The sequence below is a fragment of the Crocuta crocuta genome, unplaced genomic scaffold, assembly GCF_008692635.1.
Source record: "Crocuta crocuta isolate KB4526 unplaced genomic scaffold, BGI_CrCroc_1.0 scaffold179, whole genome shotgun sequence".
NCBI lineage: Eukaryota > Metazoa > Chordata > Mammalia > Carnivora > Hyaenidae > Crocuta > Crocuta crocuta.
Window position 1 is genome coordinate 12786936 of NW_027551568.1, and position 26875 is coordinate 12813810.

The following is a 26875-nucleotide window of genomic DNA, read 5'->3' on the forward strand; positions in this document are numbered from 1 at the left end:
GGGCGGGGCCGGCTTTGGGGGGGCCCCCGCCTCTTCCGGGATGTAATGCCCGCAGTAACAGGAAGAAGATGGCAGCCCCTAGACAGGTGTCTCCTGTTCCTTCCAGCCTCCTACACACTCTCTCAAGTGCCCCTGATAGGCAGATCCTAACAAGGAGCAGCTGACAAAGCAGAAATGCCCCAGCATCACACAGCTGAGCATAAAAGGGCCGATTTGGAGCCAAGAGACAATAGAGTCATAGCTGGTACAAGAGCTGTGTGTGTTGAGTGTGTGTCCATCCGTGTGTGTGTGTGTGTGTGTGAGAGGTAAGCAGAGGGAGGTAGGATGATCACCTCCATTTCCGGTCTAATTCTACCATTATTTATTTTTAAAATTTTTTAATGTTTTATTTATTTCTAGGAGAGAGAGAGACAGCGTGAGCAGGGGAGGGTCAGAGAGAGAGGGAGTCACAGACTGAAACAGGCTCCAGGCTCTGAGCTGGCAGTCAGCACAGAGCCCGACGCGGGGCTCGAACCCACGAACCGTGAGATCATGACCTAAGCGAAAGTCGGACGCTTAACCGACTAAGCCACCCAGGCGCCCTTCTACCGTTATTTATAAGAACTTTTTAAAAATGTTTATTTATTTTTTTGGAGAGAAAGCACACATAAAAAGGGGAGGGGCAGAGAAAGAGAGAGAGAGAATCCCAAGCAGGCTCAGTGATGTCAGTGCAAAGCCCAACATAGGACTTGATCCCACGAACCTGAGCTCATGACCTGAGTCAAAACCAAAAGTCTGATGCTCCACCGACTAAACCACACAGGTACCCCAAAGTCTCCTATTTTTTAATTTTTATTTTATTTGAGAGAGAGAGAGAGAGTACAAGCGAGTAGAGGAGAGGGGCAGAGGGGAGAAGGAATCTTAAGCAGGCTCCACACTCTGCTTAGCACAGAGCCTGTCTACCATAATTAGGGCATTTGATTCTTAGGCGTGTTTATTTCTCAATTGGTTAAAAACTCAAAAGGAAGAATAATCTGATGCATTACTCCCATCACAAACCCCAAGAAATTCCTCACCTGAAAATTGTTCGCTGTGAGAACAAAACTAAAAAACACAAGTAAAACACCTACTATAGTTCTGTGCATGTAGTAGGAAATCAATAAATGCAAACTCCTTCTTGTCTCTCCTCCCTGTGAAATTGATACACTGGGTATACAGGGAAATTTCTGCCAACAAAATAATGATTTGCATTCATAAAAATTAAACAATTCATAGAGAGTTAATGTTTACAAAAGGTTTTCACAGTTATTCCATTTAATCTTTACAACAATCTTGGAGGCAAATTACCGACTCCCATTTTACAGACAAGAAATTTACACTTCAGAGAAGCTGATAAACAGGCCCAGTGTAAGGCCCATGCTGGACTGCATACTTAACTCTGTATCAGCGTTTCTGAAGTAGGTCCTTGGCACTTCTGGCATTTATTACAATACATATTTCTGAATCTCATCCTAAATCTATGGATTCAGAATCTCTGGGTTTACCCAGAACTTTGTATTTTTCCTCGTCCCCCTGATAACTGCAGTGCACAATAAAGTGTGAGACTCTTTGTCCTATACCATACGTCTCACTATGTAGTGATAAAAGTGTATCCTGGTAAAGGCCTTTTAACTAATTTCCTGATGGTTAAGAGTCTACTCATCGCATGATTCTTTGTAATTCTAATATCCTTGTAGATCAGTAATTCTCAAAGTGTGGTCCTGAAGAGCAGCGTCAGGATCCCATGGGAACGTGTTCAGAGTGCAAATTCTTGCACTGTAGCAGATGTGGGGGAGATGCAAGGCATGGGGGAGCCTTCCAGAGCATGCTGGAATGTGGGAGCCACATTTATAGGGGAGATTTTTAATTTGCTGGCCTCTCAATTTGTTGACCTGCTGTCCTTGGAAGATGCGTCTTCCCACCTCAGTGCCTCATACCATCATACCCTCCTAGACCCCGTCCTTACCAATAATTTGCCCCCCACCCCACAATCACTGTGTCTCTATCCTGTTTTCCAGCCATCATGTTCTAACCTTCCAGCTCATTCTCTCTAGTAGTCCAACCCCAACAACTCTTCAGCCCACTGGGAGCCTCTAATCCATGGATCTTATTTTCTTTCTTTTCTTTTTCATCCTCACACAGTGGCTCTCTAAGCTAGACACCAAGATCTATGGTGAGATTCTTCACCTTGCATATCCCCTCAGTTCTCTTGCCTACACTCTTTTCATTGCCTTAAGCCTGGCAAGCCCCAGGGCTGGTTACATCCAATGCCCTGCCTACTCTCAGCTGGCACCTGCATAGCCAAATATGCCCAGAGAAATATATAACCATGCTGACAGTTCTCATATTGAATTCACAGCTCTGAATCCCAAACAGAGCTGCTAATTCAGGCTGCAAACTCCCAGCTCTGCTGGCTGTGATGGGGCCGTGGCAGGGGAGTAGGGGGCGGGAGGTGGGGGCGCTTAAGGGAATGTTGGGCCAGAATGAAAGTAGAGACCCTGCCCCACAGCATGATGAAATCTCAGCTGAGCAACGACTACTTCTTAGAAAATACTTAATTTCTCTGAAACTTGATTTTTCATCTGTGAAAAAGAACGGGAGTAAGTTGTGAGGTTTGGGGGCACCTGGCTGGCTCAGTCAGTTAAGGGTCTGTCTCTTGATTTTGCCTCAGGTCATGATCTCACAGTTAGTGAAAGCTCCATGGTGACAGTGTAGAGCCTGCTTGGGATTCTGTCTCCCTCTCCGTGCCCTTCCCCTGCTCTCTCTCTTTCAAAATAAATTTTTAAAGAAATCAAAAAACAGTTCTGAGGTTTGATGAAGGAAGGCATGCACAAGCCCTAGTATAAGGATCATCTGCACATGATGGGGCCTCAAGAACGAGTAGCTACATTCATAATTAGAAACTCAACATAGAATCCAGGCATTTCAGAGCTGGCAGTGACTTTGATATTTCCATTGTTTTCAGTTGAGGAGAAAGTTGAACAGAGAATCAGGTAGTGCCTAATTCCTTGCACCCCCCTTTCTACCTCACCCCAGTTTGCAGAATCAGTCTTGGTCCTTATAAGGAAATATTTAAGAAACTTCACTCAGGGGTCTAAGACCCTGATACCTCATTGCAATGGGAGGTCCCAGCCCTACCAGATTCATCCAAGTGCACTTAGCATTTCATCTCATGAGATGTGACAGAGACATATGATTTTCCTGAGATTACACAGCTTGACTTAATGAAAATACATTACTCTTTGCACATATTGGCCAGTAGTATGAAAAAGGGAGGGAGTTGGGACAAACTAACCGAGTGATAGCAGGTGAATAGATATTATGCAAGGTTTCCAATCTTGTCTTGTTTATGTTCCCTGAAAGAACCCAAACCATGAACTGGTATAGCAAACATATTCAATTCTGTTGTGTGTTAAGATCATCTAGAAAGCTTTTTAAAAACACTCATATCTGAGCTCCATCCTAAATCAACTGCAATAAAATATTCAGACGGCAGGGTTCAGGTGTTGCTATTGTTTACAGTTTCCCAGATGATGTTAATGTGTAACCAGAATGAGAGCCATATAGTAAACCAGTTGCCTCAAAGCGTGGTTTCCTGACAAGCAGCATCAGTATTTCCTGGGAATGTTAGAAATGCAAGTGGGGGCGCCTGGGTGGCTCAGTTCGTTGAGAGCCGACTTCAGCTCAGGTCATGATCTCACGGTTCGTGGGTTCGAGCCCCGCATTGGGCTCTGTGCTGACAGTCAGCTCAGAGCCTGGAGCCTGTTTCTGATTCTATGTCTCCCTCTCTCTCTGCCCCTCCCCTGCTCGCGCTGTCTCTCTCTGACTCTCAGAAATAAAAAAAAATAAAAAGAAAAAAAAGAAATGCAAGTGATCAAGCTCCACCCCCAACCTACTGAGTGTGAAGCCCAGAAGTCTGGGTTTCAACAAGTCTGCTAGGTGATTCTGAAACACACCCAAGCTTGAGATCCTTGGCATCAGCAGCGATATGATGACACACAGAGAGAAATAGGGAGAGAGAGAAAGAGAAAGTAAAGGGGTATCCAGAGACTCTAAACTTCTGTGTCCCCTCAAAACGCCACGCTCTGCCCCTGGCAGAGCTCACTGGGCTTTTATGTGCTTCTGTTCCTTACACTAGTCATCTAGAAAACTATGCATTTGGAGATACATAGGTACCTACTGTCTAGAGAGGGAAATCAAGGAAAATTCTCTCTGCTCTGCAGCACCACATTAGATGGAGCCCATCATGGCCTTTGTACATACCTGTATCCAGCATCGATCTTGCTTTATTCAACTATCTGCTTATGAGTCTTCCTTAGGCCACTAAACTCTGACACTCTCAAGGGCAGAGATATGCTTTCAACATCTTTGGCATTCCAGCACCCAGGAAGGACCAGGCAATAAAACAAAAGTGGGCCAATAACCGAATGAAGAAATAAGTGAACCATGAGTAAGTCCTCTAAATATAAACCATGTACTGTAATCATAATTGTTTATTGACCACCTAGTCAGAGAGGGACTCTTTAATCATGATAACCTTACATATATGACCTTTTTAAACTTCCTAGTGACACTGAAGTATTATTGTCCCCTTCTTACAAAAGAAAAAGACAGAGACATAGACAAGCAACCAAAAGCCATATGGTCAGTAAGTGACAGAGCTGGGGATTTGAAGTCACGTGTCTCTACAGCCCGATTTAACCATTGCAGACTGCTGTAGATATTAGAAGAATCTGATTCTAGTCCTGGCTAAGCAATCACTCTCTTAGTGACCCTGGACAAGTTATTTCTCTTTGGGTCTCAGGTTTGCCATTTGCTAAATGAATTTGTCTGGTCACACTGATGGCTTTGCCCATGGGCCTCAAATTCCTGGGAACTATATAATTACTATAAGAAATCAACAAATCCATCTGTATACCAAACAAGCATTGTCTGGGGACTTACAGCCATTTTTAAATGTATGTAGAGAATGCTGTGAATCAGTCATTCCTCAATAAGCATTTACTGAACACCTGCGATATAGCTCATACCCTCTGCTGAGTGCTCCGTGCACAGAGAACAGCCAGTCACCAGCCCTTTCTTTGATGACTTACCATGAAGAGCAAGAGACAAACACGAACGCATAAGTAAATGTACAAATAAAACTTCCTATAAGTGCTGCTAAGAAAGCCATTTCTCTCTTAGTGAGACTGGGGTGTGGGGAGGCTCTTCCATTAGATTGTTGGTCAGGGAAGGGCTCTCCAAGGTAGTGATGATTAAGCTGAGATGTTAGAGAAGAAAAGGAGCCAGCCTGCCGTGTGGGAGAAATGTTCCTAGCAGGGAAAGCAATTAAAAAAAAAAAAGAAAGAAAGAAATGCCCCAGGCTATTGAATTTAAATATGTTTATTCCCAAACACTAAAAATAAAATTACTATTATTTGAGAGCTAGGGATAATTTCTGAAAATAAAAAAACTCAATAAAAACATACATATGTTTTTCAGGGTACATAATGCTAGTTACTGTAGTACGGGACCCATCTCAATGGCTTAACACTGAGTTGCTTTATTCCTGACTTCTCTCACACTCCAACGTGAGTGGATTGAGGGCCCCTGCTCCAAGCAGGGATTTGGGGACCCAGGCCCGTTTCATCATGGGGCTCCCAGCATTCCAGGACATACCCACTTATAATTGCCTCATCCTGGAAGTGAAACATATTTGCACCACTCACCTTTAACTGGCAGGCACTAAGCCCCACTCAGAAGCAAAAGACCCAGAAAATGCAGTCTAGCATATTATTAGAAATGTCTGCTTCACCATGTGACCTGACATGTTGCAAGAGAAATATAAATGGCCAATAAGCATATGAGAAAGTTTACCAAAAGTATAAATCAGGGAAATGTATATTAAGATAAGAGTAACATAAATTTTCTCATTTATCAAATTAAACAATTTTATAAATCTTAGAAACAGGGAATATATGGAAGCTAAATGTCCATTAATAAGGAATAGTTTTAAAGATTATGGCACATTCATTCCATAGACTATGTAACTGTTCCAAAGAATCATCTATTTATACTATCATGGAAAGATGTTTGAGATAATATTGTCAGGGGAAAAAAGGAAAACAAGAAATCGAGTGTATATATAGTCTGATTCATTTTATGATCAAGTATGTGTGATGTAAATGCATGTTCTGGAAGCACACAACCAAATTTTAACAAAGGTCCCTTTCGGTGGGAAAATAGGATGGGGATTGGGAGGTTTGTCCGAGGAAGAGATGCAGAGAAAAGATGGGGACTTGGTTCTTTTAACTCTTTATAAATCTGTCCTATTGGGTTCTTCTGTTTTGTCTGTTTTTAGTATAAGCATGTATTGTTTTTGGAATGAACAGGGAAAAAAGAGAACAACCCAGAGTTGGGAAGAGTATGGGGAGACTGTCTGCCATTGGCATATCCCACTGGAAGAAATATAAATTGTCACAACTTTGCTGGATGGAAATTTGGAAATATATGCACCAAAAGCCTTCAAAACATGCATACCACCTCTAGGAATTTAATCTGAGAAAATGTTATGCATACACACACAAGTTTATCCCCAAGGAATAAGGAATAGTTTTCAAAGATTACAGAACATCCACTCTGTAGACTACTATGTAACTGTCCAAAAGAATTATCTATATATACTGTGATGAAAAGATGTTTGAAATGTATTATTAAGGGCAAAGAAGCAAAGCAAGCAATAGAGAGCATTGTTAGTAATGGCAGAACGCTGGAAAATAACTGCAGGATCCTATAGTAATTTACCAGTGGGCTCAAATACTATTCAGGCATTTCAAGTAATGCTATAACAAAATTTCTAGTGATACATAGTTTCCATTAGTTGAGTAGGGTTTTAAATTCAAATCTCATTTTTTAAATGTTTATTTATTTATTTTTGAGGGGTGGAGCAGGGGCAGAGAGAGGGGGAGACCAAGGATCCCAAGCAGGCTCTGCACCATGCAGAGCCCAACATGGGGCTCAAACTCACGAACTCCAAGATCACTGAGCCAAAATCAAGATTCAGATGGTTAACCAACTGAGCCACCCAAGTACCCCAAAATCTTACTTTTGCTTAAATACAGCTGTATAAAATATACACGTGCGATATATTTAATACTAATGGAATAAACATATGTATGTTTGTATATGTATGTATGTGTATAAATACACTATGGTCTATACTACATGAGCAAATCCATGTCAAAAAGAGTAGACAGCAGAGACCAGATATTAAGATTGGTCATTCACTGGTAATAGACTTGGTAACAGCCATTTCACCCAAAACCAATTCTCCTAAAGACTAGTTCTTTAAAAATCTACAAGTAGTTTGCTCAAATTATCCCTCTTTCAGATGCTTCTCATTACTTATAAAACATTGCATTTTTGATCAATCCTCATTAGACACACAAAATAAGTCAGAATCACTCTTAAGTAAAAGTGCCTTTTGTTAAAAATGCTGAAATGCTAAAAAGATAGAAGGACAAAGAATAAGTTCCAAAAAGATGCAACAAATACTGAATTTTAGACAAATATATGAATTGGCAAATGACTCACAGACAAGTTTGTTTCAGTCAAACCAGATTTAGGCAAATGGATCTATTTCTTTTCCTTTTTCTACTGTATTTTTCTTATTTCTTTCTTTGTTTCTTTCATTCCCTTCTTTCTTCCTTCTTATTTATCTATACATTCTAATTTTTCTGCAGAGAATGATTTTAATAATAAAGAGAAAGGCTATTTTTTGAATAATAAAAGGAGACTCTCGTACTTATCAAAGATGGGCAAATCTGAAATCTAAGCTCTATTGCAACAATGGCCTTTATGAATTCAACAAGCACGCTCCATCTAGTGCCTACTGTGTGCTAACATTGCGCCCAGTGGCATCTGAGCTCCTTGCCATGAGCCTAACATAAACACCACAGTGTGGCAAAGCGCCTGCCCAGTTGCTACCTAAGTCTTGGATTGGTGGCTGGCTCTGGGGAATGCTATGTCTGCCCAGAGCATCCATTTGGTTGACAGCATGCTGACTTCTACAGCTTCTACTCGGAATCTGGGAGTCATTATACACCCCTCATTAGCATTGAAAAACCATCTGGTGGTCATTAGAAAGCAAACATTACATATAATACATTAGGCCCTAGAAACAATTTAATTAACATCAAGGTCTAGTCAAAATCCTCCAAATAAGGGGGATTCCCAGATAAGGGGTAACATTGCTTTTTCCTTTATCCCTTGAACAGATGAGGAATTATGTCAGGCTGCAACCCTGCCGGCTCCAGGCAATGCCTCCTGCAGATTCAATCAGCTCAATTCAGAGGTCACTGGCCAAATGGTCATTCTTTTAGGATTCCGTGAAGATGAATTTTTTAAACTTTTGATAGCTCTGTTTGTGAGTAGAACTACATCATTTCCCAAGTCCCTGAAAATGCTACAATGGGGACACACAGTGGTTTTTTACTCTGGGATTCGGTGTGTCGCAGCTGAGAAGACTCTAAATTAGCTGTCAGTAAAGTGTACCCAGCTGGGCACAGTTTTTTCTCTGTGTGGTCTTAGGAAAGTTGCTTGACTTCTCTGAGCCTTTCCCCTCTGTCAAATAGCCATCTCATGGGGGCTCTGTGGATTCTGCCTGGCACAAATCATCAGTCAATATAGGATTTATTAATGGGTCACTTTTGGGATTACAGAGTCAAAACAGTCCAGCCTCTATTTTCCCTCCACAGAGCAGCATTTTGCTGTGAGTACAAAGACTAGTCTTAGGAAAATAGTCTGCACCCCTGGTTTTCAATGACACAGTCCAGGGGGCATTTCCCAGCATTCATTTTTCCAGAGCATTCGAATCAAGTTAACTCATTCCATCTCGGACGTGTGTGCTCCCTCTGTCCTGCAGACACTCTTCATGCTTGCCAGTGATCTCTTTTGGGGGTAACAGAATCCCCATCTCTAGCTGACCATTGGGTTCCTTCCTGGCCCCACACCAAGGTCTTTAGTGCACTGGCTTCATACTAATCTTACTGGGACTCAGGCATGAATTCTGGCCTCATCTTAAGGAATTTTACTCTCTTCTCTACCCATCCAATCTTGTGAGCACCTACTTTGTGCTGGGTACCCTACAAGTATTGGGAATACGGAGGCTTAGGGCACAGTTCTTTTCCTTGTGGGATTCACAGATTAGTGAGGGAAACAACAAACAGAAAATCACAATCCCTTGCAGATCACTGGTGAGATAGAGAAAGCAATAGATGCTCCTATCCCGCAGCAGAACCAGCAGCAGCAGTATCACCCGCGGCTTGTTAGAAATGCATAATCTGATTTGCTCATTTTAGCCACTCTGACTGGTGTGAGGTGGTATCTCAGTGTGGTTTTGATTTGTATTTCCCTGATGAGGAGGGATGCTGAGCATCGTTTCATGTGTCTGTTGGCCATCTGGATGTCCTCTTTGGAGAAGTGTCTGTTCATGTCTTCTGCCCATTTCTTCACTGGGTTGTTTGTTTTTCGGGCGTGTAGTTTGGTGAGTTCCTTATAGATTCTGGATATTAACCCTTTATCTGATATGTCATTTGCAACTATCTTTTCCCATTCCGTTGGTTGCCTATTAATTTTCTGGGTTGTTTCCTTGGCTGTGCAGAAGCTTTTAATCTTGATGAGGTCCCAACAGTTTATTTTTGCTCTTGATTCCCTTGCTTTTGGGGATGTGTCAAGTAAGAAGTTGCTGCAGTGGAGGTCAAGGAGGTTGTTTCCTGCTTTCTCCTCTAGGGTGTTGATAGTTTCCTGTCTCACGTTCAGGTCCTTTATCCATTTTGAGTTGATTTTTGTGCATGGTGTGAGAAAATGATCTAGTTTCATTCTTCTGCATGTTGCTGTCCAATTCTCCCAACACCATCTGTTAAAAAGGCTGTCTTTTTTCCATTGGATATTCTTTCCTGCTTTGTCAAAGATCAGTTGGCTGTATACTTTTGGGTCTGCTTCTGAGCTCTCGAAATTCTGTTCCATTGGTCTATGTGTCTGTTTTTGTGCCAATACCATACTGTCTTGATGANTAAAAATAAAAATTAAAAAAAAAAAAGAAATGCATAATCTCGGGGCCCCTGGGTGGCTCAGTCGGTTGAGCGTCTGGCTTCGGCTCAGGTCATGATCTCACAGTTCGTGGGTTTGAGCCCCATGTTGGGCTCTGTGCTGACAGCTAGCTCAGAGCCTGGAGCCTGCTTCGGAGTCTGTGTCTCCCTCTCTCTCTGACCCTCCCCTGCTCACGCTGCCTCTCTCTCTCTCTCAAAAATAAATAAAACATTTAAAAAAAAGAAATGCATAATCTCAGGCCCCTCCAAACCTGCTGAATCAAGAGTCTGCATTTTAACAAAATCCCAGGTGACTTGTGTCCGCATTCAAGTTCCAAGGACAATGTGAATGAAGACTGAAGTAGGTAACCAGCCATCTCAACTTCTCTGAAATTAAGGCATTGACTGGGACATGGGATTTGCTGTGCTAAAACCAGGACAGTCTCAAGAATATCAGATATAACCTCACCTCCAGAGGTCTAGCTTAGCACTGACAATGCCTTAGTGGCTCAGTGGGGGATGGGTGAGTGGGATCAACTGATACCACTCAAAACTTCCCACCGAGGGAGAAGGTACCACACTTTTAAGAATTAATTTGTATATGGAGGGAATCTGTTAAATTTTCATGTTATACACATCCCAAAGTATTAAGCAGCTAAAAAGGAAATAGTTTGAAAATGTCTGGTATCATGAGAAAAGTAAGGCATTACAGCCAGGAAACTAGGTTTGAATCCTGGATCTTTCATCTACTGGTTGTGTGACCATGAGCAGGTCACCTAAATGCTCTGAGCTTTAGTTCGTCATCTGTAACATGGGGTCATGTCAGAGGTCCCAAGGTCACCCTCAGGTTTTACAATTTACTAAAAGGATTCCCAGAACACAGAAAATCTGTTACACTCATGGCTATGATTTATCATAGAAAAGGATACAGATGAAAATCACCAAAGGAAAAAGGTACTTAAGGCAGAGTCCAGGACAGGCAAATGCAAAGTTCTAGTTGGCCTCTCCCAGTGGATTCATACGCGCAACACTTCAGTCTCTCAGCAATGACTTGTGACAGCACATTCGGAGTATTGCTAAGCAGAGAAGCTCGTCTGAGCCTGGGTGTCCAGAGTTTTTACTGGCGGTCAGTCATGTAGATTCCTGTTGGTCGTAGAGTGCTTATGGGACTAACCTTAGCCACTCAGTCTTCAGGCCCCCAGATGGTGAACTGATGTAGGATAGGCCCCAGGAGAACAAAGATAGATATTCCCCATAAATCATGTTAACATATGTTACATAAACTATCTGGTATGGGCCAGAGCATAGGTATGCAAGGACACTTTTATGAGGCAGGATATTCCAAGGAGTCATATTTTGTCTCCCAGGGGACAGTTAAGAGCCAGCCCTTCCTCTGGAATGCGCAGGGTTTGAACACCCTGAGTCTACTGAGTTAACCCATTACTACATGTGGGGGTAATAACCTTTACTTTGCAAGAGACAGATATTTGTATTCTGACACATAATAGGCAATGAATATAAGGAAGCTCTTATAGTCCTCAAATAAAAAGTACCTGCACTGGGGCGCCTGGGTGGCTCAGTCGGTTAAGCGTCCGACTTCGGCTCAGGTCATGATCTCACAGTTCGTGGGTTCGGGCCCTGCGTTGGGCTCTGTGCTGACAGCTCAGAGCCTGGAGCCTGCTTCAGATTCTGTGTCTCCCTCTCTCTCTGACCCTCCCCTGCTCATGCTGTTTCTCTCTCTCAGAAATAAATAAAACATTAAAAAAAAAACAAAACAAAAAAACTACCTGCACCCACGCCTTTCCAATATGATTCCACAGCTTCCTATATTTCTCCTTTTCTTAGACTTATTCAGCTCCTTCCCATCAGTAAACACTGTTTAAACCCCCTCCTCCAAGAAGCCTTCACCACCGACCAACCCCGTAATCTCTTTTCTCCATCATTCTGGCAGCCACTTGCGAGCAATCTCTCATGGGTACTCTATTTTAAGAAAATACGGTATTACTTTTGCAGAAATAATATATGGTCCTTGTGATCAAGCAATAGAAAAATTCCCCCCAAATTAAAATATTCCCTCAAATTATTCCCCCTAAAAGTAATCATCAATACTTTAAGTGAGTATTGTTCCACATGTTTTTATATATATAAGTATAAATAGCTATAAACTTGATAGATATTTCTCTAAAAATAGGATCATGCTACAAGCAGTATTTTTCATCACAAGTGCTTAATTTTATTCAAATTTACCAAAACAAAGAAATTACAATGAAATGGAAGGAATTGCTAATCTTGAAATGAGTCTTTGCTATAATAGATATTTAAAAATATTCTGACGTTAAGAAATAAAATTATGAAGATCACAACGAGAGGCATTAGTTTTTATCTAATCTACGTGTTTCAATTTTAGGCAGCATTGATTGACTCCATTTAGCGCCCTCACACTTCCTCTCACTGTCCCTCCCACCACCTCCTGATTTTTGTGAGTTGGAGCACCATTTTTACACTGTCAAGGCTTGTAGTATTTGCATTCTGCTTTGTAAGAGTAACTCCCACCATTATTTAGTGTCAGGTCTATATAAACTGACTCAATGCTCACTTTTACCACATCCTCCATTCCCGAGTTCAACACTTTCATTCATCTCTTAAGTGACTTGATTTCATTTTCAAGTAATTTTTTTTCCAGTAAAGGCTCAGGGGTGCAATATTTCCTGAGTTATGTGAGTTATTTAAGAATATCTGCCTGTTGCCCTGTTCTTGAACAACATCTTGGTTATATCTAATATTCTTGAATCACATTTTCTGGAGGAAAATGTAGACATTGGTCTATTACCTTCGACTATGGAATAATGCTGTGGTCAGTCTTCTGTCTCCTTTCTCTGTGACTTACTTTTTCTTCCTAGATGCCTGAAAACCTCATTCTTTATCCTTGAACTCCAGCAACTCACCCAGGATGTATCTCTGCACTGCACGCTCTTTCTGCTTAGGTGCTCTGCATGGAATTTTCCTGAAGCGGAGCAAGTACTCTTAACCTGCAGAGTCATGGATTTTTTTTATTTAATTATATCCCTGAATAATTTTCTGTTCTCTTTGGTGTTTGTTTCACCTCAAGGACTTCAACTGTGTATGCACTGATAACTCCTACATTTATAGCATTAAGCAGACCTCTCCTTGGTTAACTAACATTTCCAGAATTAGACACCCTGTGATCTCCTTGGATCTTTACTTGAATTAAGAGTCAATCTTAACACATCCGAAACAAAATTCTGTTTCCCACTGCAAACCTGCTCCTATCACTGCTTTCCCAATCTCATAAATGAGAACTTGAACCTTCCAGCCGTCCAAGCCGAACACCTTCGAGTTATTCTCGGCTCCTCTTTGCTTCCATACCCCATATCTTCCAAAAATCCTGTTAACGGTTTCTTTAAAATATCCAGTATCTTACCATTTCTTACCAACCTTCGCTTTGACCCTGGGCTAACCTACCATCATCTCTTGCTTCATTCTGCAATGGCCTCTGAACCGGTCTCCCCATTTCTCCACACACACTCCACAATAATCTATTTCCAACAAATTAGCCGGAATGGTCCTGACTCTCCTCTGCTCAAAACGATCTATGGGATGTGTGTCCAAATCCCCACACAGGCCTAAAAGATGATGCAAATCTGGCTCCTGCCACTTCTCTGGCCTCGTTCCTGGTACCCTTTCCATCAATGACTCCATTCCAGTCACCACCAGAGTCCCCCAAGCATATCAGACATGTTCCTACCCCAGTGCCTTTGCACTTGTGCACCCTTTCCCTGGGACCCTGGGCTGGCTCTCTTCCTTTCTTCAGTCCCACCTGCAGGGTTACTCTGAGCATCCTGTATTAAATAACAACTCCTCCACCATCTTACCTTGCTGTATGTTTCTCCCCAGCACCTGCCACCATCTGACATATTGACTTGTTTATTATCTTTAAACACATTGAAGACACAGTCTTTCCATACATATGTACTTTATAATCTTTGTTAAACAAATATGAATGAATGTTGCATTGATCTTTTTCTGCCCTCCCTGTCTATTAGCATCTGATTACTTTCTTTGCTCTTTTTAATCTATCTTCACTGTGTTCTTTTCAAGTCTTTTCATATTTTCAGTAATTGAATTTTTAGCAGCGTGTATTCCCTTCCTTACTTCTCTAATTTTATTTTTTTTCCTTCTGTAATGAACGTATTTTATTTGGCTCTTTTTCTTCCTTAAGGCTGCAATGTCCCTTTTCATCATGTTCTATTGCTTTATCATCTCATCTTTGAACTTGTTTTTATTGAATTCACACTCTTATTAGACTCTCCATAACTAGAAACACTGGTGGGGATTTGCCTTCTGGTTTTTGGGTTATGTTTTCTTCTAGATTGGGTTCTCTGTATTTTGTGTGCATTTTTCTTTCTCTTTACTTTTTCTGTGGTTGCCATTCTTTAAAAAAAATTTTTTTTGTCTTGCTCTTACTGAACTTCTCCTTTCCCTGACATTTTACTAGTGGTTTTTAAGACTAGTTAATGTTTTCCTCAAAGACATTCTTTGAAAATACCTATTGACTGTCTCTTTTGGTGTATCTTCTCGGGAGCCTGAGGTCTTGGATTGGTGATGGGCAGAGAAAGGGGTCAGGATAAAGGAGGAAGGTGCTTAGCTGACTGACTGCAAACTTCTATTAATCATAGCACTATTGGAATTCACACTCTTCAGGGGCTACTCCCACTTCTGAGGTTGTGTTAAGTGCCCTTTTCTGATGTTTACCTATTGGAGGGTAGGAAATAGGAAGCTATTAAAGGAAGAGGCATATCTCTGGCTTCATTCCTCTGATTCAGCAGGGAGCCCTGGAATCTGGAGTCCTTCACTCCCCAGCCTCACCAGCCCTGCCCTACAAGCTTTTATCACTGATTCTCAGTCAGAGGAGGACAAGAATAAGATTAAGTTTGCTTCTCCCCAGATTTGGATGCTCTGTGTAAGAATTCTTATACGAGTTGCTAGGGCTTCCCTAACAAATTACCACAGCCTAGGTGGTTTAAACAACAGATATTTATTTTCTCACCCTTCTGGAGGCTAGGAGTTTGAGACGAAGATACCAGCTGGGTCAGTATCTTGTGAGACCTCTCTCCTTGACCTGTAAAAGGCTCCCTTCATAAGGCCTTTTCTCTGTACACAGGTATCCCTAGTGTCATTACTTCTTCTTATAAGGACACCAGTCAGGTTGGATTAGGACCTCACCCTAAAGGCCTCATTTTAATACAATTGCTTCTTTAAAGTCCATACCTCCAAATAAGGTCATATTCTGAGATAATGAGGGTTTGGACATCAACACATGGGTTTGTGTGGAAGGACATAATTCAGCCCCAGAGCAATTCTTTTTTTTTTTAATGTTTTATTTTATTTTATTTTATTTATTTTTTAAATTTATTTCTGAGAAAGAGAGACGGCGTGAGCAGGGGAGGGTCAGAGAGAGAGGCAGACACAGAATCTGAAGCAGGTTCCAGACTCTGAGCTGTCAGCACAGAGCCCGACCTAGGGCTCAAACTCATGAACCACGAGATCGTGACCTGAGCTAAAGTCGGGACACTTAACCGACTGAGCCACCCAGGCGCCCCAGTCCAAAACAATTCTTAAGATTTGGTTGACTTCCTGATGACAGTTCTTGGGGTGAGAGTCCAGTTAGGAGCCTCATTATGGTGTTCCTCCTATCATTTCTCTGTGGTTGAATTACTTTCATGATTTGTTCACTTTGTTAGGAACTCATGGTGTGTGCAAAGGGTGATTGGGCATTGTGAGTTTTGATTCAACAGAGATTCAAGGACCAAGGACCAGACACTGGCCAGTTATGCTAGGTGCTGGGCCATAGCACTAAGAAGACCAGCACAGCCTGCCTCCCACCACCTGCATCACCTGCCCCACCATCTTCTCTCTCCAACCTCATCATGACCTATTAGGGGGAAATTCCATATCTTCTTTCTGAAGTAAACTCCATACTTAGACCAGTTTTTTGCCTGAAGTTGTGCTTGTTCAATAAAAATTATTTAGAAAAAGAAATGCATGTGAAAACTTTAAGAGGCACTGTCACAATGTTATTTTGTTCTTGATCCCAAAGAAAGAGCTAAAAAACCTGCCCAATTTTTTCTGATTTCAAAGGAGGGGTGAAGAAAAGACTCACATCTGGCCAAGTTTTAGCTCTAAACACTTTGCATAATTAGTTAGAAACCCTTTGTTAACGGGCCAGATGGCTGCTGTACCCCAAAAGGAAATTAAATATGTAGGCAGTGGCAGTTGAAGGGAGGAATTAGAAATTCCTTTCTAAAGAGAAAAGACTTCATCTGGAGCTGCCCTGTAGGTGTGGTTAATAGCGGCCATTGGTTTCCTAGCAACCAAGCCCTTTCCCTTTCAGAAGTATTTCTGTACCCTGCCTTCAAATGTTCTCTATAGGCATGAGGGGGGTGGGGGGCTTTACTACACACCCATAATGCCTTTAGGAGGAATTGGAAAAGCCCAGACTAATGAAGATGGGAGTCCTTCCAGCCCAGTGTACCTAGTGCCACAGAGCCACCACCTATGGGACCAGCCCCACTCATTTTGTCATGATGTCCTAGCCTGGGAAGGCTACAGAGTTCAAGATTCAGAACCCTGGAATTACTTCTGGCACAGAGTTTCCAAAGCAAATCCAGGAGACTTTAATGCCCATAATTCAGTGTCCCTTAAGCACAGCTGTTCACCTTTCAACATCTCTCTCCTGGATTACGGCAACCACCTTCTCACTGATTTCCTGCCCCTAGGTCTTTCCTTCCTCCAGGCTACCCTTCTCATTTCAGCCAGAGTCATCTCCATGAAAGGAAATTCTGGTGATTTCTGTCCGTGTCTACTCATTTCTGCCCCATGAGACCTTTGTGATCTGGCTCTCGCCTAACTCTCCAGACCAGTCATTCTTCTACATGCACACTTTGCTCTGGACAGACCACACTCTTCTAGTTCCTTGAACACGCCACACTCTTCTAGTTCCTTGAACACGCCAGCCTCTTTCTTAATCCTGTACTTCAGGATATACTTTTCCTTTTGTAGGTTATACGCTAGCCTCACTTCTACAACTGTTCAACCCCTATTTGTCCTTTAACATTTAGCTCACATTCGTGTCCTCTGGGAACTTCCCCTAAATCTTTTTCTATCCTTAAGTCTGCTTCATATGTTTCTCCTCTCCCTAAGCTCCTATAAGACTCTAGGTTTACATGTTTTAGCACTAAAGAAAATATGCTCTAATTGTTGATTTGGTTATCTGTATTCCCAAGCAGATGAGAATTCTTCAAGTCAAGGAGCAGTACTTTGCTTTTCGCCATAATTTCCACATCCAATACAGGATCTATAATTGTGCAGTGAATGAATGATTACATAGTGAAGCAGGTACTGTGACTTGGCACCTGCCTCAATTTACCCATATCTGTTTTCAGCTCTTTTCTGGACTGGAGTTTTACCTCTATGTCAGCAGAGCAGTATAGAAAGAGGCTTAAAGTGGCTTAAAGCTCTAGGCATGTACACACACAAAAAACTGTATTCTAACTTCCTTGGGTCTGTGGTCTAGAGGAGATGCATCAGCAGGAAAATGATAAAATATTTCTAGAATCTGAGATTGTTCAAGAAAACTAAGATAGCTCCTGTTTCAATTTCTTGTTTTATACATGATCACAGAGTTGTGTTTAAATACCTTCCCAATCCGCAAGGACAGGATCCATTGAGGAAACTCATTCCATTATTGAGCATGCTTAATTAGAGTCTGAGCTAAATAATTTACATCTCTATTATAAAATCTAGTTCATTCATGTGCATTACTTGCAGCTTCGTGCAGTTAAAGGCATATCTCGTTGGCTCAAATCTGTTTTGATAGGTCTTCCTCATATTAGTTTGGACTGTGTCCTTTGTAGCAACCCAAGTAAAGAGCAATCTTCTTTTCTATATCACTCTTCACACAGTAAAAGACTATGGCCCTCCCTTGGCCTTTTGTTCTCTAGGCTGAACTCTTCAAGTCTCTTTAACTGTTCTTCATGAAATGTGGTTTTCCGATGATACACCTCATCATCCTGGTCACCAGTCTTTGTATATATTATCAGATGGATCCTGTCTAATCAATAAGAATGTACCCAATGCCAACTGTCAAGATCATAAAGGTGTCAGATTTTATACTCTTTGTGAGTGAGCACATTGACCTGCCACAGTTTCATGGATGCAGGCAAAGGACACAAAACTCTGGGTCAGAAACAGGCACAGAAACAGCAATGGACAGAGTATCAGCATTTTACTGTACAATTTCCCAAGTCCCACTTCCTCCCAGAGAGATATGAAGAGAGCCAGGTAATACCTTAACTCACAGTGGGGGTTATTTTATAACAGAAATCACAAAATTGGGAAACCCCATTTTTTACAATAGAGTATAAACAAACCTGCCCAACTTTGCTTCAAAGGGAGCCATTATCTTTATTTTCCAAGGCGCTTTGTTATGCAAATTTGCTCAGAAAGGTATTCCAGAAAAAAAAAAAAAAAAGATGGTCAATCCTTTTTCTTGCAAGATGTGCCAAAATGTGAGAGCTTCCTAGAAAACTGTCTCCCAACACCCACGGGGGCCATTAGCACTCAGGAGGTAAACCAGTTCCATGGCTATAAGTGAACCATATCGAAGAGACAAGTTGCAAAAAGCTTTGGTCTCTGAAAACAGCATTGTGAGCACCTTCATCAGGTGCATGGGCTAGAAGGATCTCCACCTCAGAAAAGCTATGGTCTTGAATCATGGAGGTNGGAAGAGACAAGTTGCAAAAAGCTTTGGTCTCTGAAAACAGCACTGTGAGCACCTTCATAGGTGCATGGGCTAGAAGGATCTCCACCTCAGAAAAGCTATGGTCTTGAATCATGGAGGTCAGCAGCCAGTGGACATGCCTCCACTCATTCATTATATATGAACACTTCCCTTCCTCCATTTAAGTGTGTGTTTAGTGAAACAGGGGTCAGAACCCATGGAATCTCCTTAGGAGTAAATTCTGGGTCCCATGTGGTTAGTCGCATTTTTATTTACTGCTTTAATTATGCCTATTGTAACCAGCCCACAGGACCAAAGCAAAGGGCATGTGCCCATGAAAAATAGGTTTATTATGGAAATTGCTAGTGATTTTTTGCAAACATAACAGTATTGACCCAGCCTAATCCTAAGAACAGTCATGAAATTATTACAGCATGTTTTGCCAGAATTTCCAGGTCTGTTCAGTCAGTTTATATGTCTCTGGGCTTCAGAAGAACTTGGGTTTTATTCACTTATTGATTGAACAGATAGTGAACTGCATCAGGCACTGTCAAAGGCTCTGAAGATAAAGCAATGAAAGATACAAAGCTCCTGATGACCCTCATGGTGCTTACATCCTAGTGGGTGAGATGGAAAACAAATAGGTAAATATGTAGATGGACAGTATCAGGCAACAGTAAGTGCAATGAAGAAATTGAAGCAGAACAAGGGGATAGAGAGCCAGGGAGAAGGCGTGCTTATTAAGGGGAGGCCTTGCTGACAGATGATCTGAATAAATGGGGAGTACTTCTCCTGATGAAATCTGAAGGAAGAATATCCTAGCAAGTAGGAATAGCAAGTGAAATCATCTTGGCTTATTTAAGAAAGCCAAGGCCAAAGGAGCTAGAGTGGAAGGAGCTAACACAAGGTAGTTGGAGATAAAGGCTTGTCTTTCTTTGGAGCAATATGCTTTATACCACAGGGGAAATCTGAGCTCTTCTCCATGGTAAGAGGAAAACCCTTTTCCCTCGTCACTGTATTCATCTTTATGAACAAACTTAAAAAGTGAAAAACTAACACACTACAGCTTGGGATAGTTTCATAAAATTCTACATTATCCCCATGCTTAAAATTTTGCATTGATTTTCCATTAATTACCACATAAACAAAAACACGTTGGCATCTCATGCAAATCTATTTGGCCAATTCTCTAGCCTCACCTTCTGTGTGGCACCACGCTTATACTATAGGATCCAGCCTCAACGAAGCCCATGCAGGCCCTACAATGAGCCACCTTGTAGGCTTGTCTTCCTGTCTCTGCTTCCTTTCCTGCCTGTGATGTCCCATGTATCACTCAAGACTGGGCTTGGACGTCACAGCTCTCAGAAACTCTACCTAAGTACCAAATCTGAATAGGGATCCCTCTTCTGTCTGCTTCCTTCTTCCATCTTTCTACTCTCAACTGTAATCACATTTGTTGTTTATCACATTTGAGGCTGAGCTGCCTGCAGGGAGGAAATCTGAGATTTCATCTCTATATTTCCAGTTGGTTCTTTTCTTTTCTTTTCTTTTCTTTTCTTTTCTTTTCTTTTCTTTTCTTTTCTTTTCTCTTCTCTTCTCTTCTCTTCTCTTCTCTTCTCTTCTTTCTCTTTTTCTCTCTCTCTTTCTTTCTCTTTCTCTCTTTCTTTCTTTGTAATCACAATCAACCCAAGTCACCTGATGACTTTCCAATCACTCATTTTGCTAAACCCATGAACTGTATTTCTTTTTTTAATTTAGCTTACTTATTTTAATTTACATCCAAGTTAGCTAGCTAGCATATAGTGCAAGAATGATTTCAGGAGTAGATACCTTAATGCCCTTTACCCATTTAGCCCATCCCCCCCTCCCACAACCCCTCCAGTAACCCTCTGTTCTCCATATTTAAGAGTCACTCATGTTTTGTCCCCCTCCCTGTTTTTATATTATTTTTGCTTCCCTTCCCTTATGTTCATCTGTTTTGTGTCTTCAAGTCGTCATATGAGTGAAGTCATATGATTATTGTCTTTCTCTGACTGACTAATTTCACTTAACATAATACCCTCTAGTTCCATCCATGTAGTTGCAAATGGTAAGATTTCATTCTTTTTGATTGCTGAGTAATACTCCATTATATATATTTCCAGTTCTTAACAGAGTATGCTTCTCATAGTAAGTGTGCAATAATATTTTTGGCAAAATAGATACATAAATGTATGCATGAATATATTACATTTGGGACGTTCTCTATGAGCAGGAAATATTTGAATATATAGCAGTCCAGTCTTCTGGACTGCTAAGACACTGCTCTAAGCATATGGAAAACATTTAGAGGCTGCTCAGAATATAATTCAGTAAATTGTTTTAAATCTATAATGCATTAACTAACCACATTTCAAAAAGTTCACACTGTCACTGTCCTCTAATAATCTCTGTGTCATTGGAAATTATCTTTGTGGCTCCCTTTTCATCCCCAAAATTAAGCCCACTATTGTTATTTCAGGAATGATTGTGCATTTCACGGCTTGAGAAACCCACTAAAGAAGGGTAAGCAGACGCTGAAACTCCTAGGGAAATATAATCCTTTCTTAGGTAGATTTGCTCTTGGGTTACTTTACAGAGAACTTCAATCTTTGATGTCTTACTTATAATTTTAAAAATTTGAACTCATAGTAACACAGAGCATTGCAGTCGTTACCAGAGGCTAGGATGTGAGAGAAAGGGGAGGTTTTTTTGGTTTGTTTGTTTGTTTGTTTTTTAAAGTAGAATGGTAGTTGCCAGGGGTTGGGAGAAGGAGGTCATGGGGAATTACTGCTTAATGGGTACAGGATTTAAGTTTTATAAAAGGAAAAAAGTTCTGGAAATGGATGGTGGTGATGGTTGTACACAATATTAATGTACTTAATCCTACTAAACTATACAGTTCATATTGTTGGGAGTGCATTTTATGTTATGTCTATTTTGTCACAATAAAAAGTGGGGAAAATGAAATTTGAAGTCCTTGGCAAGTATAGCTCACAGTAGAATGTCTTAAATGGCTAAATAGAATGCCCCTGAGTTACTGCTGCTCAAACAATGTGTAATGCTTGTTCTAAATTTGGTCAGCTCAGAAGTAGACCCTGAGACAAGGGTTTGAGTGAGACATTTACTTAGGATGTGCTGGGAATTTCAGTAGGGGATTAGGAAATGTAATACATGGAAGAGAAGGCAAGTCCACAAATACTGTACTATTAAGCCAGCTTCCCTAGTAGGAGACTGGATTTCATCTCTGGGGGAATTCTGGGAATTGATGCAAAACATGTTCCTCACAAATATCCTGTTCAAGAAGTGAGGGAGCTGGGGTATTTATACAACCACATAAAGAAGTCATTGATCAAGGGTTACTTGGGGGTTGTTAACTTCTGGACACTTCATGCTTGCCTCTCACTTTGATAGTTAAAACTGGCAGAAGAAGGGAAAAGGTCTCAGGGACAGAGATGCAGATACTGGCAGACAGGTAAAGGGAGAAGATACACAGGTGAGGGTATGACAATATCTACTACACTCTATTGCTCAGCAAGTATCTTTACTGGCTCTGAACAACATGAGAGTTCATTCCAAGCTCACTTCTCAAAGAGCTCTTTTACTCCATGAATAGAATAAATTACCACCTGTTCTAGGCCCATATGACAGTGAACTCAGGTAGGAGCTAGCACTCAAAATATGGAAAGAGCTACAACACAAGCAAACAAACAAAAGCTTTACCCAGAGGCGGCCAAAAAAATAAAAAATAAAAAAGGAAATAATCAATCACCCAGAATTTTACAGAGCATGTCAAAAGCAAGCGAAACTTCAATAAAAATAAATTGATGAAGACTTTGCTTAAAGCGAACAGTGATTAATCACAGAAATAATGGCTGAGAATAAAATCAGTGGGACAAGATGGTACGAGGCACAAACATGCAGATGAGCTGGAGGAGAAGGAAAAACAGAGAAAGGAATCTCTACATCAGGCCTGGGTAAGAGGTGCTTTCTTTTTCCAACTAGATCACGGTTACCCCTAGTTCTTTATAGAGAAGGATCTGCACATTGATATTAGAACATCATTGCACTAATGACTGTTGTAAGTACTTCTGTCAGATCACCTGCATTTGGGTGTTTTTCCATAGTAAAGGACTAATCTTGCTCAACTCATTCTTTTATCATCTTTATAAAATCCTGGAGTAAAAAACCTATCCAGGTATTTCTATGTTGCTATGTAGGGCTTGGGAGGATTTTACATGATTTTTGCTAGGTCAAGGAGCCTAGCACCCAAAAGGTATAAACCATGAAAGCACCCTACACACACACACACACACACACACACACACACACACACACACACAGATTTCTTCTGGGTATGCTGGCTGCACATCACAAAATGTCTTCTGAACAGCAGGAATTTTAATTAAATCAGGAGCAATCTAATTTGGCCTAAATTGGCTTGCAACAAAAGGTGTTAGAGGAACAGAAATTGTTCTGCAATATGGATGTTTGTGAAAAGGACGGGCTCAATCCATTGACAACTGTAATGAAAAGTGATGTTGAAAATATGAAGCCTCACTGAAGAAGGTAGAAAGCCTGAAAATGCTAATCAGTGATATTCTGATTAAACAAAGAAATTATTATAAACATTTACTCCTGAAACTGATTCTATCTGAAGGCACAACACGTAGTGGAGGCTGGTCTCTGGTAACCCTGAAGGAGGTAATGGAGGAAGATGAAGAGAGAATGAAGAGTGTAAACCACTATTATTTATATAACTGGACACGTACCCCAGTTTGGACAAAAAGAATAATAAATATTATTTATATAAGTAAATAAAATCATCCTGCTTCTTTCTTCCAAGCAGTAGAATTTACTAGACTAAGAAGAGGACCTTTGCTAGCAGGAATGAAAGGTTGAAGGATAAGAGGGTGAGAAATCTGAGGACATCAGCAACAGAGCTCCAGTAATGCACCATGAGGTCTAAACTGGCAGGAAAGAAAGGTAAGCATTGGAAAGGAGGGTGATGGGCCATGTGGCAAAGGAAAGTTTGGGAGTATTGTGGTGTTGATGTGGTGAAGAATCAGGAGCATTCGAAAGAAAGGAGTAAGCTGGATGGAGGAGGATTTAGGTCATTGTGGGATATAGAAGTTTACGTTCTTACCGGTGTAGGATTCCTGGCTATAACCATAGGTGTAGGTGGTTGAAGGGGAGTAAGGGTCATGGGGAGTCGCAGAGAAAAAGGAGCTTTGAGATGTGGCTATTGGGTGGTTCCTCTCCATAGATGTTGCCCATGACAATTGAAGGAATTGGGGCGGAGAGGAAAATAGCTATGCAATTGCCAAAGTCTTCAGTGAAGAAGGGAAGAGGTCAGAAGTTAAGCAAATAAAGACAATGAGAAGTAGCAAACAGTGGTATGGATGAATGTAATTAGCCTCAAAGGAAGAGGCTTTTATTTCCATGAAGATTTAAGAGTAATGGTCTGGAAGCAGCCGGGAGAACTCCCCCCGAAGCCTGCATCCCCATGAAACTGTGAAGTGTGGGAGAAAACTCAGCCTCCCGCCAAAGGAGAAACAAGTGGCCTCTCAGGTCCAGCTGCTATTTAGGTGAAGTGGTGTCTTCAGTGCGTCCTGCACTGCAGTAAGCTCCCCCAGATGTTACAGATATACAAGCAGATGACACAAAATAATAGGTTTCATGAGCAGATACATTTGAGCTATCCTGTGTGATATACCCTCCTCTAGGAGAATCGTGTTACAAATGAAAAAAAAAAAATCAGGAAACTCTGTGAAGTAGCAATGTGGTTTATCTGAATGCTTTTATATTCATTTGACTACTGAATCATTGTCCTGGGGAGATATCTAGTAATATAAAATAGATACCTTATGGCAAGTGACAAAAACTGAGGTAGGGTAAGAAGGGAGAAAGAGGCTTCAGTGAAAAAGTAAAGGGGTTGGATAAATAGAGGTAGAGCATGGAATCCAAAGTCAGCCTTCCTGGTTTTGAATCCCAGCCAAGCACTTCCCAGCTCTATAACCCTGACCAAAGGACCTGCTTTTCTATGCCTCAGTTTACTTCCTTATAGAAGAAGAACATGAAGGTGGAGGAGGAGGAGGAGACCCACAGCACAGGGTGGTATTAATAAGTAAATTAATACAGGAATGCATAGAAAGATGCTTGCTGCATGTATGTGCCCCCCAAATGACAGCTGTGGCTACTGCAGTGTTTACTTGCATTGGAAGGAGAGTTCCAAGTGACAGTCTGGGACCCGACAGTGGGGGTGGCAGAAAGAGAGTAAACCCGGCTCCAGAGGCAGAAGGTAGGAAATGTGGATCCCAGATTCACCGGGTGGAGATGTGGATCCCAGGGGCACTTCCCCAGACACATTATTAAATATCCTACCTGCCTGCAGAGCTTACGGGTTTGCAATTTTACCAACTTCATGCCCACTGCCGTATGGTCTACTTAAGACCAGAGGACTGCTTTCTTTTGTGGTTTTTATTTACATTTCCCCTAGGGTAAATTTTTCCTTCATTGCCTTTGGCCATTTATATATCATCATTTAAAAAAAATTTTTTCTTATCCAAAAGTAAATGCAGTTGATTTGTCCTCAACCTCGCTCTCTGCCTCTTCATCATTGCCTGACTCAGGAAAACCCCAGAGTTGCTTCCATTCCTATCTCTCATGGCAGTGACCTTCTCATTAAGAATATTAAGAGGCATAATCAATTCACTTTTTAATAAGGATAATGGGTGAGAAATATAGAGGCCTTTCTGATAGGGGAATCTTTCTCTAGGCCTCACAACTATTTTCTTCCCTTTCCACTCAACATCTTTTTTTTCAAATTACCAACCCAAGACTTCAGTACTCTCTTTTTAGCTGACAGTTCTGAATCAGGAATATTGTACCGTGTCCACGTCTTTGAAATCTAATAAGATAGAACATGCTTTCCCTGTTCTATGAGAGTAGAGGAAAACAAGTGGAAGAGAATGCTCTAGGCCACCATCAAGGAGCCCTGTGTCTACATCTGCCCTGTAGGAGATGACAGGGATATTAGCTTATTATTCAGGGTCCAGCCTGAGAAAGAATGGTGCTTTTATGGAGCTGGAAAAGCCAATTCAGACTTTCAAAAAATTCCTTGCTGTCACCTTACACCCATGCAAGTCTTTTCTCTTTACAGAATTCTGTCATCTTCCCAATGATTGTTCACAACAACCCACCCTTGTGCACAGCTCCATGTCATTTCTAGATTTCATGGGGCTGCAATCTCTCGAGTTGCTTGAGCCCTAGCAGAAGCAAACAAATGATCCATTATGATACATATCAGAGCACTGGAGACAAGTAGGAGCAGCCTTCTCTGGGCCTGCAAAGTCAGGAAAGACTTCCCCAAGAATATCTGTCTCGGTGTAAATTTAAATCTGAAAAAGAGTCGACCATGTGAAGGTACAAGGGAAGATGGACTTTTCTAGGCCAAGGAAAGAATATGTGTGAATGTGAGGACATGGGCAGAGCGTGGTTCTGAAAGAACTGATAAGTGTTCAGAACGACTGGAGTGCAGGGTGGATGAAACTGAGGATGGATGAAGGGCAGAGAATAAAGAAGATTCCTTCTTAGAAGCACTGCCCACCCATATCTGCCCAAAACCAATAAGAAAAGTAAGGAGAGATACATTACGTACACTTTTCTGTCCAGCTCTTTCACCCACAGAGATTGCTTGGGTCACACATGCTAAAATAGGGAACAAAGTCCCCAACACTTGTTCCTTTGATGAACCTATATTTAAGGAGGTAAAATCTCTAGCCTCAAAGCCCCAGGGAAAAAGCATTTGATGAAGACTTTGGGGCACGATGTCAGGTCACCACCACATCTTCCAGAATAGAGTGATAATAGTTGAAACGTAATTCATAAGGATAGTATTTAAGAGTTAGGAAAGTGACCCTGAACAGGGGACTCACTGCTAAAAACAATGGCAACCACCTTTTACAGAGCA